This window comes from Ursus arctos, unplaced genomic scaffold (genome assembly GCF_023065955.2).
Source record: "Ursus arctos isolate Adak ecotype North America unplaced genomic scaffold, UrsArc2.0 scaffold_23, whole genome shotgun sequence".
Taxonomy (NCBI): Eukaryota; Metazoa; Chordata; class Mammalia; order Carnivora; family Ursidae; genus Ursus; species Ursus arctos.
In genome coordinates this window covers 28017718-28033429 of record NW_026622908.1, presented here as the reverse complement: position 1 = coordinate 28033429, position 15712 = coordinate 28017718, and positions in this window count along the sequence as shown.

Below are 15712 nucleotides of genomic sequence, written 5' to 3'. Positions count from 1 at the left end.
TCTTCCTCCTTATTTTTATATAAACAGTGAATAACCAGGTACTTCCCTTTTAAGAATTGATTACTGCTTGAATACTTTTCCACTCTAGGGACTCTGTTGAGAGAACTGATTCTCCGAGCCATTCTGCAGGGATATGGAAAAAGCTGCATTATCCAGAATCTTTTATAATAAGGGTGCTTTGTCTGTAACACAGTGCAGCTTTCCTTTCCCCAAAGAAGTAAGTGCCTCAGATGAAATGTCCTCTGCTGCTGAGTCAGTGGCCAGGAGAGATTTTGTGGACTTGCCACTGGCCTTGTACTGAAGCAGTGGGACATGATTATAGGGAGGTGATTTCCATAAATGGCCTCTGGGAGAGTTTTAAGACACAGACTGGTAAGGGATGTGCTGGGATTCTTTCTTCTTTCTTTATGTAATAGTGGTTAAAACAACAGGAACAGCTCCCAGAAATAGCGCGTGCAGACTGTGGACGCTCAAGCCATCCAGGACACAGTGCCATCCAGTAAGAGAAATGCTGAGGGCAAGTGCGAAAACATGGCGTCTAGCATTGTTTTATAGGAAGCAGGTTCCTCTCTCCTTCCTCGCTTTCCTCTCATTTTCTTAGAATTGTCAGGCTTTGTAAGATCCTGATTAACTAGCTCTCCACGAACTTTCACTGTTACCAGTGAACATATATATGACACAAATTGATTCACTTGTTCCTTCTTGCTTGAATTAATCATTTCTTATTCTTTGTGGCAGTGTTGTAAAATATTTTTTTTTACCTTATGCATTTTGTATCTGTTTCTGCACTTTTTATGAGACATTTCTTGCATATATAGGCTCTCATACTTTCCTCTATAACCATTTCAGAGTCTTGACTGGGAGTGCTTTCCCTTGAGAAGTATCTTGAGTGTGTAATTTCAGGGAATAATACAGTCAGTTTTTGATCAGGCAGGTTAATGTATGCAGGATAGGTGAGGTGGTTACCAATATCCCAAAGCCATGATACATTTGTTAGAAATCATTTGTTGTGAGAGATGGAAACACAATTGAAACTGCATTAGGCATTAAAGGGAATTTATTGGCTCACATATCTAGAAAGTCCACTGGCACGTAAGCCTCAGCCAGGATTGGATCCAGGGACTTAAATGATATTATCAGAGCATTCTCTTTCCCTCTACGAGCTCTCTCACAAGTAATAGGCAAGATGGCTCTAGATGCCTCAGATTCATATCTTACCAGGTTAGTAACCAGTGGAAAAGGACAGTCTTACTCAGTAAATACTGCAGAGAACTTGTATAGAGATCCTAACTTTGCATAAGTTGGATCATACATCTACTCCTGAACCAATTAGGGGCAATGGGATATTCTGATCAGCCAGACCTGGGTTTTGTGCTCACTCATATGGCGTTCATCTCTACTCCAACATTACAGAATGAATTTCCCACTGTAAGTAGAGGGAACAGAAAACAGGATGAATGCTGAATCAAGAAAAATAACAGGTGTCCTTAACATATGGTAAAAGCAAAATACAATGTGAACATATGTGGTAATTATATCTAATATTTAAAAACATATTTACGGGTCTTTAGTCAGATATCTTATAAAAATGCTATCGTGTCAGAATAATAATTTAGGAATACAAAACATCACACAAATTTATTGCAAAAACGATGGTAAAATAATATATCTTTAAAATAGTCTTCTCCTAAGTTAGGTGACCTTTCACTTCCCTCCTTGAGAATGGGATGTAAATAGGGCAGAAATCAACTACTTTTACACTAGAGCGCTCCGTCCCACTCCTCTTTTCCTAGTGCCTTCCCCTGGCAGCCCTTGCATCCTGATGTTATTATCTGTAGCTGAAAAATCTCTCCCACTCTTGGCCCTCTTAAAAGACCATTGGCAGGGAAATGACTGGTCCAGGATGGTTTGGCTGAGTTAACTTTTCTGTGCTCTGCTTTTTTGCCAGCTTCCAGCAAGCTAGCTGAGGCACAGGTGGATGACAGAAAGTGGGGCTGTGCAATGGCTCTTGAGGCCTGCTCTTGCACTGCCACATTTTCATTTTATCATATCTTCTTGGCTAAAGCAAGCCATAAACCCAGTTCGGATTAAGAGACAAAGAAATGTAATCAAAATTTTTAGAGAAGCTTCAAGGTCTTATTGAAAGAGTAAGGATACACTGAGAGGTACATAATTACCACACATTTTCCAAAATAGATGACTTCCCCTTGCGTTTTCTTCATGATGGTTTCTGAAAATAAACCATTATATATTTTTTATTAAGAGTGCATTATTGGAAGGACTTCTGGTTTCTGCATGTAAGTTACCTCTCTGTCCTAACAAGAAATAAAAAGCTGAACAGACTTAAAAGTCAGTACCTCCTCTGGATCCATAAGAGAGGGGATGATACAGGACAGACCACAGCTATCACGATTGGGGACACATGTGAATATAGGGAGTCACTGCTTTTTATAGCATAAACTCACAGGCAGAAATTGCTGAGAAATCACCACGGAATCCAGTGCCATGATAGGGAAACCAGACCAGTAATTGGTGAATTGCTAGAGGGTCAGTGTGGACAACTTTGAGGATTAAAAACACAGTCATAGGAAGTACCCCACAATATTATGTGATTTATCTTTGGGAGTTCAACCAGAGTCCTACAGTAAATATCTGAGAAAAATCCCCTTGTGCTTTTGGCAGAAGGAGAGGGAAAGGAACCATTTTAAAATAAGCCAGAACCCTCTGTTCTTAACAAGTTCTGCCCTCAGGGGAACTAGTTAACCAGATTCTAATGGACCTGGAGAAGGGAAATACCCAACTTCAACCCACTATAGCCATCTTGTCTCACTTACATAGGGAGAAAAAAATGCCTGAGAACCACTTGTGAATTTCACAAACTCAGGACAGGGCTCACTGAAAGACTGAGACCTACTCATATAGAACACTCCCTTTTTCCTTATACCTCACCACCACAGTACTGAAGGCCTTTTGCGGCAGTTCCTTTTACTTACTACAGCATGTCTGGCTATCAAGAAAAATTTACAGGGCATACCAAAAGCAAAAAACACAATTTGAAGAGAGCAGGCATCAGAACTATACATGGCAGGGGTGTTGGAATTATCAAAGAATTTAAAACAACTATGTTTATAAGTTAGGCATTCTAATGGATAAAATAGACATCATGCAAGAACAGATGGCCAGTGCAAACAGAGAGAGAGAAACCCTAAGAAAGAACTGTAAGGAAGTTCTAAAGATAAAAAAAAAAAAATGAATGTAGCAGAAATGAAGAATGTCTTTGATGGGTGTATTAGGAGACTGGACATGGTTGAGGAAAGAAACTCTGAGCTAGAGATAGATCAAAAGAATCTTCAACCACAGAAAAACGAAGAGAAGAAAAAAGACAAAAAAAAAAAAAAAAGAAAGAAACAACATCCTGGAACAAAATATCCAATGACTCTGGAACAACTACAAAAGGTGTAATATACACATAATGGGAATATTAGAAGAAGAAAGAAAATGAAATAGAAGAAATATTTGACAGAATAATGACTGAGAATTTCTCCCAAGTAAATGTCAGACACCAAACAACAGATCCAGGAAACTCAGAGAACACCAAGCAGGATAAAGGCCAAAACAAAATAAAACAAAACAACAACCCAACTATGCCTAGGTATATCATCTTCAAACTACAGAAAAAAAAGATAAAGAAATCTGAAAGATGCCAGAGGAATAAATCACCTTACCTGTAGAGGAACAAAGTTAAGAATTACATTCAACGTCTTCTCAGAAACAGTGCAAGCAAGAAGACAATGAAGTGAAATATTTAAAGTTTTGGGAGAAAAACCCCAAAGCCTAGAAATCTGTACTCTGCAAAATTATCCTTCGAAAGTGAAGGAGAAATAAAGACTTTCTCAGACAAACAAAAATTGGAATTTGTTGCCAGTAGACTTGCCTTACAAGAAATGTTATAAGTTCTTTAGAGAAAGGAAAAATATAGGTCAGAAACTCAGATCTATATAAAGAAAAGAAGAGTATTGAAGAAAGAACAAGTGAGGGTAAAAAACAAGACAAAGTAAAACTTTTGTTCTTATTCTTAACTATCTACCAGATAAAACACTATTTCAAAATAATACTGGCAACAATGTGTTATATTATATGCTATATATGTACACATTTATATATACATACATATGCACTTATGTATGCTTATGTATAAATAAAATGAATAACAGCGATGATAACAAAGGAAATACGAGGAAAGAATTGGGATTATTTTGTTATTATGAGGTTCTCACACTACTTGTGAAATGGTATAGTGTTATTTGATAGTGATCGTGGATTAGTTATGAAAGTATATGGCAAACTCTAGATCAACCACTAAAAAAAGCTAAAAAAATAAGAATAACTGATATGCTAAGAAAGAGAAAACAGATTCATATAAGATGCTCATTTGAAACCACAGGTGACAGAAAAAAGTAGAAGAAAATAGGAACAAAGAATAAGGACAATAAATATAAAACAGTAATATGGTAGATGTTAATCTAACTATATCAGTTATCACTTCGAATGTCATTGGTCTAAATGCACAAAATAAAAAAGATTGTCAGAGTGGATTATGACCTAACTATATGCTGTCTACATGAAACACACTTTAAATATAAAGACACATATAGATTAAAAGTAAATGGATGGAGGAAAATATACCAAATAGACACTGATCAAAAGAAAACAGGTATTGCTCTATTAATTTTAGAAACAGCAGACTTACACAAGAGAATTTACATAATAATGGTCACTTCTCCAAAAAGACATAACAATTCTTAATGTCTTAATGTACTTAATTTCTTCACTTAATTCTTGATGTACTTAACAACAGAGCATCAAACTGCATGAGGCAAAAACTGAAAGAACTAGAAGGGGAAATAGATGAATTTACTATCATAGTTGGGAACTTCAACACCCCTCCTCTGAGAAATGGACAGATTTAACAGGCAGAAAATCAGCAAGGACATATTTGGGAACTTCAACACCCCTCCTCTGAGAAATGGACAGATTTAACAGGCAGAAAATCAGCAAGGACATATTTGAACTTCATACCGTCTGCCAACTGGGTATTATTGACATCTATTGAGTACTTCATCCAGCAACAGCAGAGTACATATCTTTCTCAAGTTAAGGAGATAGATCATATTTTGGGCCATAGAATGCACCTTAACACATTTAAAAGAAAAATGTATCTGCTCTCAGACCACAATGGAATTAAACTAGGAATTAATAACAGAAAGATAACTAGAGGGGCGCCTGGGTGGCACAGCGGTTAAAGCGTCTGCCTTCGGCTCAGGGCGTGATCCTGGCGTTATGGGATCGAGTCCCACATCAGGCTCCTCCGCTATGAGCCTGTTTCTTCCTCTCCCACTCCCCCTGCTTGTGTTCCCTCTCTAGCTGGCTGTCTCTGTCTCTGTCAAAAAAATAAATAAAATCTTAAAAAAAAAAAAAAAAGAAAAAAAAAGAAAGATAACTAGAAAATCTCAAAATACGTGGATATTAAACAACACACTTAAATAACACATGGGTCAAAGAAGAAATCTCAAGAGAAATTAAAAAAGTATTTTGAATGGAATGAAAATGAAAACACACCTTACAAAAATATGTGGGATGCAGTGAGAATAGGTCTTAGAGGGAAATTTATAGGATTAAATGGATATATTAGAAAAGAAGGAAGTTCTAAAATCAATAATCTAAAAAAATTTCCACCTTAGGAAACTAGGGGAAAAAAGAGCAAATTAAATTGAAAGTAAGTGGAAGAAAAGATAATAAAAAATCAGAGAAAACAGTGAAATTGAAAACAGAAAATCAATACAGAAAATCAATGAAAATAGCTAGCTTATGGAAAAGATCAACAAAATTGATAGGCCTTTACCCATGCTAAGAAAAAAAGAGAGAAGACATGAATTATTAATATCAGAAAAAAAGAGGGGACATCATTATAAATCTTACTGACATGAAAATGATAATAAAGGAATACTATGAACATCTTTACATCTATAAATTTGATAACCTAGAGGAAATGGACCCATTTGTTGAAAGACACAAGCTTCCAAAACTCATACAAGAAAACATAGAGAATCTGAATAGGCCCTATCTAATTAAAGAAATTGAATCATAATTAGTAATCTTCCCAAACAGCACCTGGTTTTGATAGGTTCACCAGTGAATTCTACCAAACATTTAAGGAAAAAATTATACCAATTTTCTACAGTCTCCTGAAGATAAAAGCAGAGAAATACTTCCTAACTCATTCTCTGAAGTCAGCCTTACCTTAATATCAAAAATGGACAAAAACATCACACGAAAAAAGAAAAAAAAACACCTAAAGACCAATTTATCTCATGAATGTAGATGCAAATCCTCAAGAAAATTGTAGTAAATTAAATCCAGCAGCGTACAAAAAGAATTACACACCAAAACCTAATAGAATTTATTTCAGGTATGCAAGGCTGGTTCAACATCTGGAAATCAGGGCAACTGGCTGGCTCAGTCACTTAGGCATCTGACTCTTGATTTCAGTTCCAGTTGTGATCTCAGGGTCATGGGATCAAGCCCCACATTGGGCTCCCTGCTCAGTGTGGAGTCTGCTTATCTCTACCCCCTGCTCTCCCTCCCCAATACAGAAATAAAATCTTTAAAAAACAAACAAAAAACATTTGAAAATCAATTAATCCATCACATTAATAGGATAAAAAATGACATAATTATATGAATAGATAAAAAACAATTTGACAAAATCCAGTACCATTTATGATTAAAAACTTGCAGATTACAAATAAAGGGGAACTTCCTCAAATTGATAAAGAATATTTACAAAAAGACTACAGCTATTATTTTATGTAATGGTGAGAAATTTAAAGGTTTCCTACCAAGATCAGGTAGAAGACAAGGGTTTTCCCTCTCACCACACCTTTACAATATTGTATTAGAAGTTCTAGCTTTTGGAATAAGACAAGAAAATGAAAAGGTATACAGATTGGGAAAGAAGAAATAAAACTGTCTTTGTTCACAGATGACATGATCACCCATGTAGAAAACCCAAAATAATTGACAAAAAGCTCCTGGAACTAGTAAATGACTATAGCAACTTGGCAGGATAAAGGGTTAATATACAAGAGTCAATTGCTTTCCTATATGAATAAATTGAATGAATAAATTGAATTTGAGTTAAATACACACACCAGCACTGAATAAATTGAATTTGAGTTAAATACACACAATACCATTTTTACATTAAGCAGTCCAAAAGAGGAAATGCCTTTGTATAAATCTAACAAATATGTAGAAGATCTATATGAGGAAAAGTACAGAACTTTGATGAATAAAGACAAGAAAAATAAATGGAGAGAGATTCCATCTTCATAAATAGGAAGACTCAGTATTGTCAAGATATACGTTCTTCCCAACTTAATTAATAAATTCAAAGCATTCTCAAATAGGAAATTATCTTATGGATATAAAAAAAACGGATTCCAAAGTCTATATGGAGAAGCAAAAGACTCAGAATAGTCACCACAATATTGAAAGAAGAGAACAAAGTTGGAGGATGCATACTACCCAACTTCAAGACTTACCGTAGAGCTACAGCAATCAAGGCAGTGTGGTTTTGGTAAAAGGACAGATAAATTCATCAATGGGAAGGACAGAGAACACTGAAATAGAGACACATAAATATAGCCAACTGATCTGTGACAGACGAACAAAAATAATACAAGAGAGCAAGGAAAGTCTTTTTCAACAAATGATGCTGGGACAAGTAGACATCTACACACACAAAAAAGAATGTATACACAGATATTACACCCTTCACAAAAATTAACTAACATGGATCACAGACCTAAGTGTAAAATGCAAAACTTTTATAAAACTCCTAGAAGTTAAGAAAACCTAAATTACCTTGGATATGGAGATGAGCTTTTTGATATAAAGCCAAAGGCACGATGCATGGAAGAAATAATTGATAAACTGGACTTCATTAAAAAACTTCTGATCTGCAAAAGACGACATCAAGAGATGGAGAAGACAAACTACAGACTAGGAGAAAATATTTGTAAACAACACACCTGATAAATGACTATTTTCCAAAATATAGAAAGAACTCTTAAAACTCAACAGTAAGTAAACAACCTGATTTAAAAATGGGTCAAAGACCTTAATAGACACCTCACCTAAGATAAACAAATGGCAAAAGTCATGTGAAAAGATGTTACATATCATATGTCATCAGGGAAATGCAAATTGAAATAAAGTACCAGTACACACCTATTAGAATGGCCAAAATCCATAATATCCATGACAACACTAAATGCTGTTGAGGATGTGGAACAACTGGAACTCTTATACCTTTCTGGGAGAAATGCAAAATGACACAGCCACTTTTGTAGACAGTTTGGAGATCTCTTATAAAACTGAACATACCCTTAACATTCAATCCAGAAATCATGTATTTCAGTGGCTGAAAACTTATATCCACATGACCTCCACATGGGTGTACATAGCAGCTTTATTTGTAATTGCCAATATTTGGAAGCAACCAAGAGGTCCTTTGTAGATTAATGGATAAACTGTGGTACATCCAGACAATAGAATATTATTTAGTGCTAAATAGAAATGAGCTGTCAAGCCATGAGAAACATGAAGGGAACTTGCATACATTTCAGAGTATGATCTGAAAATGTTAGGTAGTGGATGATTTCAACTGCATGAGTTTCCAAAAAAGGCAAAATTATGGAGACAATAAAAAGATCATTGGTTGCCAGGATTGGAGTTGGGGTTGGGGTTGGTGTGGGAGAGAAGAACAGGCAGAGTATGGAGGGTTTTTAGGGTAGTGAAAATATTCTGTATGATAGTATAATGATAAATACATGTCATTTTACATTTTCCAAACACAGAGAATGTACAATACTAAGAGTGAAATTTAAACTATGGACTTTGGATGATTATGATGTGTCAGTGTGGGTTCATCCTGAGTAAAAAATGTACTGGTGAGTGATGCTGATAATAAAAAAGGCTATATACATGTTTTGAGGCAGGAGGCATCTGGGAAAATCTCTGTATCTTCCTCTCAAGTTTTTTGTAAACCCAAAACTGCTCTAAAAAATAAAATCTTTATTTTTAAAAAGAGCATTATTGCATTAGTGATTTTACTACAGTTATATACAAATGAGGGGTAGAAAAAACTAGATATTCAAGATGGACTCTATTCTAATTTTTCCATAACAAAACTGCCATAAGAAATCAATTATTCAATATTCAATTATTCATTTGTGAAGAACTGATTTTTCAGTGGCTAATGTGATTGAATTCCTTCAAGTATTTATAAAATTATTATAGTTGCTGAAGTTCAGTCCTCAATTTGATTTCTTTGTGAAAACATATTTGTAATCTATCTTATGTCAACGTCTTTGCCTGATACCCTTCCCCTGCACAGTCATGGGGAAACAGTAATTAATCCAATGCAGCAGTTCATCATTTCAGTGCCTATCTACCTCTGACTGACCAAGCACTATTGCAAAAAAAAAAAAAAAAAAGTTATGCAGAGAAATGATGGCCTCTGGTTTCTTCTGTGCCATCAGTGTTGCCAGGTGGTCTTTCTAGGTTTCTTTAATCATTCACTCAATAGGTATTTTCTGAGGGCCTCCTCTCTCACACTCTGCTAGAATGCTGTGGGGAACACAGAAGTTCACAAAAATGGAATAGTCTTTGCCTCCATAGAGACTGTCATCTAGTCTATTGGGTGAGAAATCTGTAAAAGAAAGAATGGCACAGATCCATGTAAAGTATACACCTAGGGACACGTATTATGAAGGAATGGTAGCCGATATGATCTGTAAAAAGAGGACTTGTCATATCCATGGAAACCAGGGAAGATTCCCTTAGAGAAACACCTCCCTTGTTTCCATTTTCCATAGTGCTTACCTCACAGCCTTCTTCCTATAATTTCCATGATCTCATTCTTTACTGAGAAAATATAAAACACAACGAGGAAACTCTATTGGTTATTCACTGCAAAACCCACAAGCTTGGGTTTGGTGTACTCACTTTTCTTCTTGTGATACTGGGAAAAAAAAAAGTCCTCTTTAATTTAAATCTAGTGTTGTCCAATTCCATATCACCCATATCACATTTTTCTTATGATTTTTTCTTCCATTTAAAAATTAAGTTTAATTGGCATATGATAAATTGAACACTTAAAGAGTACAGTTTGACATTTTGACCTGTGAAGTATTTACCATAGTCAAGGCAGAGAACATGTCTATTACTGGCATTCATTTCCCTGCACCCCTTTGTCATCTCTTCTTTCCTTCTTTCCCAGGATTACACTTCCTCTGTGTCGATAACCCCAGGTGATCATTGATGTGCTTTCTAACACTTTAGATTAGCTTCCACTTTCTTGCATTCTATGTACATTGAACCACACAATTTTAACTCTTCTTAGTTGACAGAAGTCACCATCATTAATTAGAGATTCATTGATGTCACTAGGAATATCCGTGTACAAGTTTTTATGTAATTATATATTTTTTTCTGTTGGGAAAATATCTAGAATTGGGATGGCTAGATTATATAAATAGGTGTATGTTTAATTTTTTAAAGAAACTACCAGTTTTCCTAAGTAGTTGTGCAATTTCATATTTCAGCTGGTAATATGTGAGAGTTCTCATATCTATATCCTTGTTAACACTTGGTATGGTAATGTTTTCAATGTTAGTTTTTCTTATGATAATTTTTATTTTCATTTTTTAATGATTAATGACATTGAGCATCTTTTCTTAAACTTACTTGTCATCTAGGCATCTTCTTGTATGAAGTTTTTGTCCAAATATTTTTACCATTTTTTTATTGGGTTGTTTGATTTCTTATTGAATTTTGAAATTATGCATATATTTATTTATATTTGCAACTATTTTCTCCCACTCTATACCTTGTATTTTTATTCTCTTAGTTGTGTGTTTTGTACAGTCAGAATTTTCAATTTCGATGAATACCAATTGGTCATTTTTTTCTTTTGGACCATGTGTTTGGTGCTATATGCTAGAAATCTTTGCTTAACACAAGCTAACAAAGACATTTGTTTATGTTCTTATCTAGAATCTTTGCAGTTTTAGGTACTATGTTTAATTCAAGTTCATTTGAGTTAATTTTTGCATGAAGTATGAGGTATGCACAGACTTCCTTCCTTCCTTCCTTCCTTCCTTCCTTCCTTCCTCCCTCCCTCCCTCCCTCCCTCCCTCCCTTTTTCTTTTTTTCTCTTTGTTCTTCTCTTTTTCTTTCTTTCCTGTATGTGGATATCCAATTGCTTAAGCACAGTTTTCTGCAAAGACTAGCCTTTCTCCATTGAATTGCTTTTGCATTAAATTTTAGAGATGCTTGTTTGTAATGTCTCTATGATATTCAAGGGACATGACCAGTCAGTAGTTGAGATTATATTTTCAAGAGAAAAGGGAGTACATGTTTGGGGAACTTTATTATATAAATGATAATTGAATATGTGAGAACAGATGATATAATCAAAGAGGAATATGTGCAATGAGAAAAGAAGAGGGAAAAAGTGAGAAGAGTAGACAGAGAAGAGTAGACAGGGGAATTAAGAAAGCTTAGTGTTTTGAATGGATAGGAACCACCGCTGAGAGGTCTTAAGCTGCTCTTCCACAACAACAAACAAAGTGGAAATAAAGTTGAGGGAAAATGAACAGTTTCTAAGGAAAAAAAAAAGAAAGCTTAATTTTTTTCAACTTCCAATTTATTTGTTATGCATTAGGTAAACTATTGGAACTTCTTTTCTATGTTTTAGTTAAACTTTGTATGTTGAGATAATTGCAGATTCACATGCAGTCATAAATAATGATCTGGAGATGCCATGTACCTTTTATCCAGTTTCTGCCAATAATAATATCTTATAATCTGTAGTGCAGTATCGCAAGCAGGATGTGGATATTGATATAGAACGCTTCCATCAGCATACAGGACCTTAATGTGGTCCTTTTATGGCCATACCCACTTTCCTGCATCCCTGCCCACTTCTTTTTTTTTTTTTTTTTTAAGATTTTATTTATTTATTTGACAGAGAGAGAGACAGCCAGCAAGAGAGGGAACACAAGCAGGGGGAGTGGGAGAGGAAGAAGCAGGCTCCCAGCAGAGGAACCTGATGTGGGGCTCCATCCCAGAACGCCGGGATCACGCTCTGAGCTGAAGGCAGATGCTTAACGACTGCGCCACCCAGGCGCTCCTCCCTGCCCACTTCTTAACCCCTGGCAACCACTAATCTGTTTCCATTTCCAAAATTTTAACATTTTAAGAAGTTTATGTAAGTAGATTTATACAGGTTGTTACTCTTGGGATTGGCTTTCTTTCTTTTTTTTTTTTTTTTTTTTCTTTTTTAAATAGGCTCCACACTGGGCATAGAGGGCTTAAATTTACGACCCTGAGATCAAGACCTGAGCTGATATCAAGAGTCAGACACCCATCTGAGTGAGCCACCCAGGTGCCCCTGGGATTGGCTTTCTTTACTCTGGAGATTCATCCAGGTTTTTGCATGTATCAATAATCTTCATTTTCATTGCTGAATAATATTCCCTGGAATTAATATATTATAGTTTGTTTAACCAGTTACCCATTGAAAAATGCCGGGATTGTTTCTACTTTGGGGCTGTTACAAATAAGGCTGGTATAAACATTCATGTACAGGTTTTTATGTGAACAGAAGTTTTTTGTACCCCCCCCCCCCCCCGCCCCGGAGTAAATGTCCATGAGTGCATTTGCTGGGTCATATGGTAGTTGCATGTTCAGTTCCTTAAGAAGCAAGAAATCTCGGGGCGCCTGGGTGGCACAGCGGTTAAGCGTCTGCCTTCGGCTCAGGGCGTGATCCCGGCGTTGTGGGATCAAGCCCCACATCGGGCTCCTCTGCTATGAGCCTGCTTCTTCCTCTCCCACTCCCCCTGCTTGTGTTCTCTCTCTCGCTGGCTGTCTCTCTCTCTGTCAAATAAATAAATAAAATCTTTTAAAAAAAAAAAAAAGCAAGAGATCTCGAGGTTTTTTTGTTGTTTTTTTTTTTTTTAAGAGAAGATAAGGGAAGAGGTTTTAAGAGTTAGATGTTGATTGTTTCAGTAATGCTGATGAAAATATACTTTCTCAAATTTTTATGGTACTTACAATATATTGTTTATAGAGAAGACAAAATTTAAGTTTAATTTTTGTTAATAAAATTTTTATCATTTAAGGTAGACAATCAACAAAACAATAAATCGTGCTCTGATTTGTAGCATTTGCCAATCTTCATGACATAAACGCTCCGCTGTGGCCTATTTCAAGCTAGAATTTGCTGTTGCTGAATGTGGAGTTGGGAAGAAATACTCACTAGCACACATTATGTAGTGTTTCCACCGTACAAATGCAATGGACAACCGCAAGAGCATAGATGATAGTAAGATGATTAGGAAGTGATTACTTTGAGTGTGTTGTCTTCAACTGTAACTTTATATAATTTAATTTTTTTAAGATTTTATTTATTGAGAGACAGAGATCATGTGAGAGAGAGAGAGAGAGAGAGCAAGTGTGCATGTGTAGGGGGAGGGGAGGAGGGAGAAGCAATCTCCCCCCACCCCTGCTGAGCAGAGAGCCCAATGCAGGGCTGTTCCCAGAACCCCAGGATCATGACCTGAGCTGAAGGCAGATGCTTAAACAACTGAGCCACCCAGGCGCCCCTATATAATTTAATTTTTAATAATGGCTGTGCTTTACACACAACTTTGCAAAGTTCCAAAAAAAAATTTAGCAATCAGCTCTCAAAAACTGGTATGCATTGACTTCAGAAAATCACTTACTGTTTTTCTCTTCTTGGGCCTCACTAATTTTCTTCCATATTTTCTATGTGTTCTAGTCCAATTACCTAAATATACTATACTTAATTTTTTTTTACCAGCTTAGCTCTTAAAATGGTCTAGTTCTCTTCCCTAGGCAATAATTTTATTGGGAAGTCTTTCTTTTAAAATATTATAATGTTTGTTTTTTTTCTTGATTATATGACTAATGCATATTCACTATAGAAAATTTGGAAATATGAAGAGGAATATAAAAATCACCAATAATTTTATCACCTAATAATAATTTCTAAAGTACATTAGAATTATATTCCATGTCTAGTCATAGCTACAGAGAACTAAATAACAATTTGATCTTTGATCATTTCTTTCTTGGCCTAAAACTCTATTCCCCAGGTATTTCTTTCTAATAGTACTGAGATTAAATTTGCAGCAGCAACTTGCCTGTCTCTAGGTATTAGAATATTTAGTCTCAACAAGTTATAACCATTCTGGTCTCTTATTTTCTCAGTCTCCTTTCTGACTGGTGATGGCCGAGTGACCCAAATCAGGCCAATGAGTCAGTGGGCAGGCAGGGAGATGTTATTCTGGGAAAGCTTTTCCTTTCCTGATAAAAGCTGATTGATGTATACAATAAATGCGATTTCTCCATTTTCCTGTCTTAAACATGAGTGCCTGGAACTGCCCCAGACGCCTAGAATGGATGAAGTGACAAACACAGAGGAAAAGGCAAAGAGCATTTCAGAAATGCCAACTGTGACAGCTTTGAACTACTGAGCTGAAGCTGGAAGCTTCTTGCCTCTGGAATTCTGTTTAGGAGTGGAGGAAAAAGCCTTATACGTTTAATCCACTGTTGATAAGATATTCCCACCTGATAGGCTGACCTCCCTTGTTGTCTGCTTTTCCTTTTATAACCTGAACTCCAGGCCTACTGAGCTGTACCCTTTTATGCTTTCATGCTTTTGCTTACATTGGCATCTCTGACTAGGATGTGGTTTTTCTTCTTGATTAGCTTTCAGAATAAGATAAAGTATCATTTTCTACATAACTGTTTTGACTCTTCATTCAGTGCTGTCCCAGTAGGATTGAAAATGCTTTCTCTTTCGGTCTCTGTAGTATCTTGCATATTTCACTTTCACAGTGCCTATTGTACTCATGTTTGTATCTGCATCTCCAAATTTCCTTTAGCACAGTGTTTCTCAACTTTTTTTTTTCAATTATTGCCTTCCTTAGAAGCCTTTTGAGACAGATTTCCCTCCTTAATTGTCCCCATCCCCCTATGAAATTATAATACCACCAATATACTCCATATCTGTTTATACATTGTATGCATATCTGTTTTTTACATTAAAAAAAGAATAAGATTTTTTCGTCCCCAGAAGAATAAATTTTTGTCCCTTTTGGGGCAATATCACCCTTGTTGAGAATGTATGCCATAATATAATACCTGATTCTGTTAGTCATTTGTAGACATTTGTTGAACTAATTAAATAAGTAATCTTGACTTTTAGAAACTTAACAAAAATGCCCTATCCACACAGGGCAAATAGATCAAAGCAAAAGGAAATTTCCTAATTTATTCTCACAGCCTGCTCCTGAGCTCCACTTCTCCCTTTCATCCTTATGAAGCTGTTGTTTCAGATAGAATTGCAGGTAGCCAGACTCCAAATGGCTAAAGCGAAAGGGATATTATGTGATGGGAAAGATTGGGTATAATTTTAACTTCGGACATAGTTGGATCCAGAGCCTCAAAAAGTGTCACCAACACCCTATTCTGTCAGTCTTTTGGGTCTACTCTATTGTCCAACTTTATCTGACTTATTCTCAGACTTGTCCTTCTTGGCTGTAAAATGACTTCCACT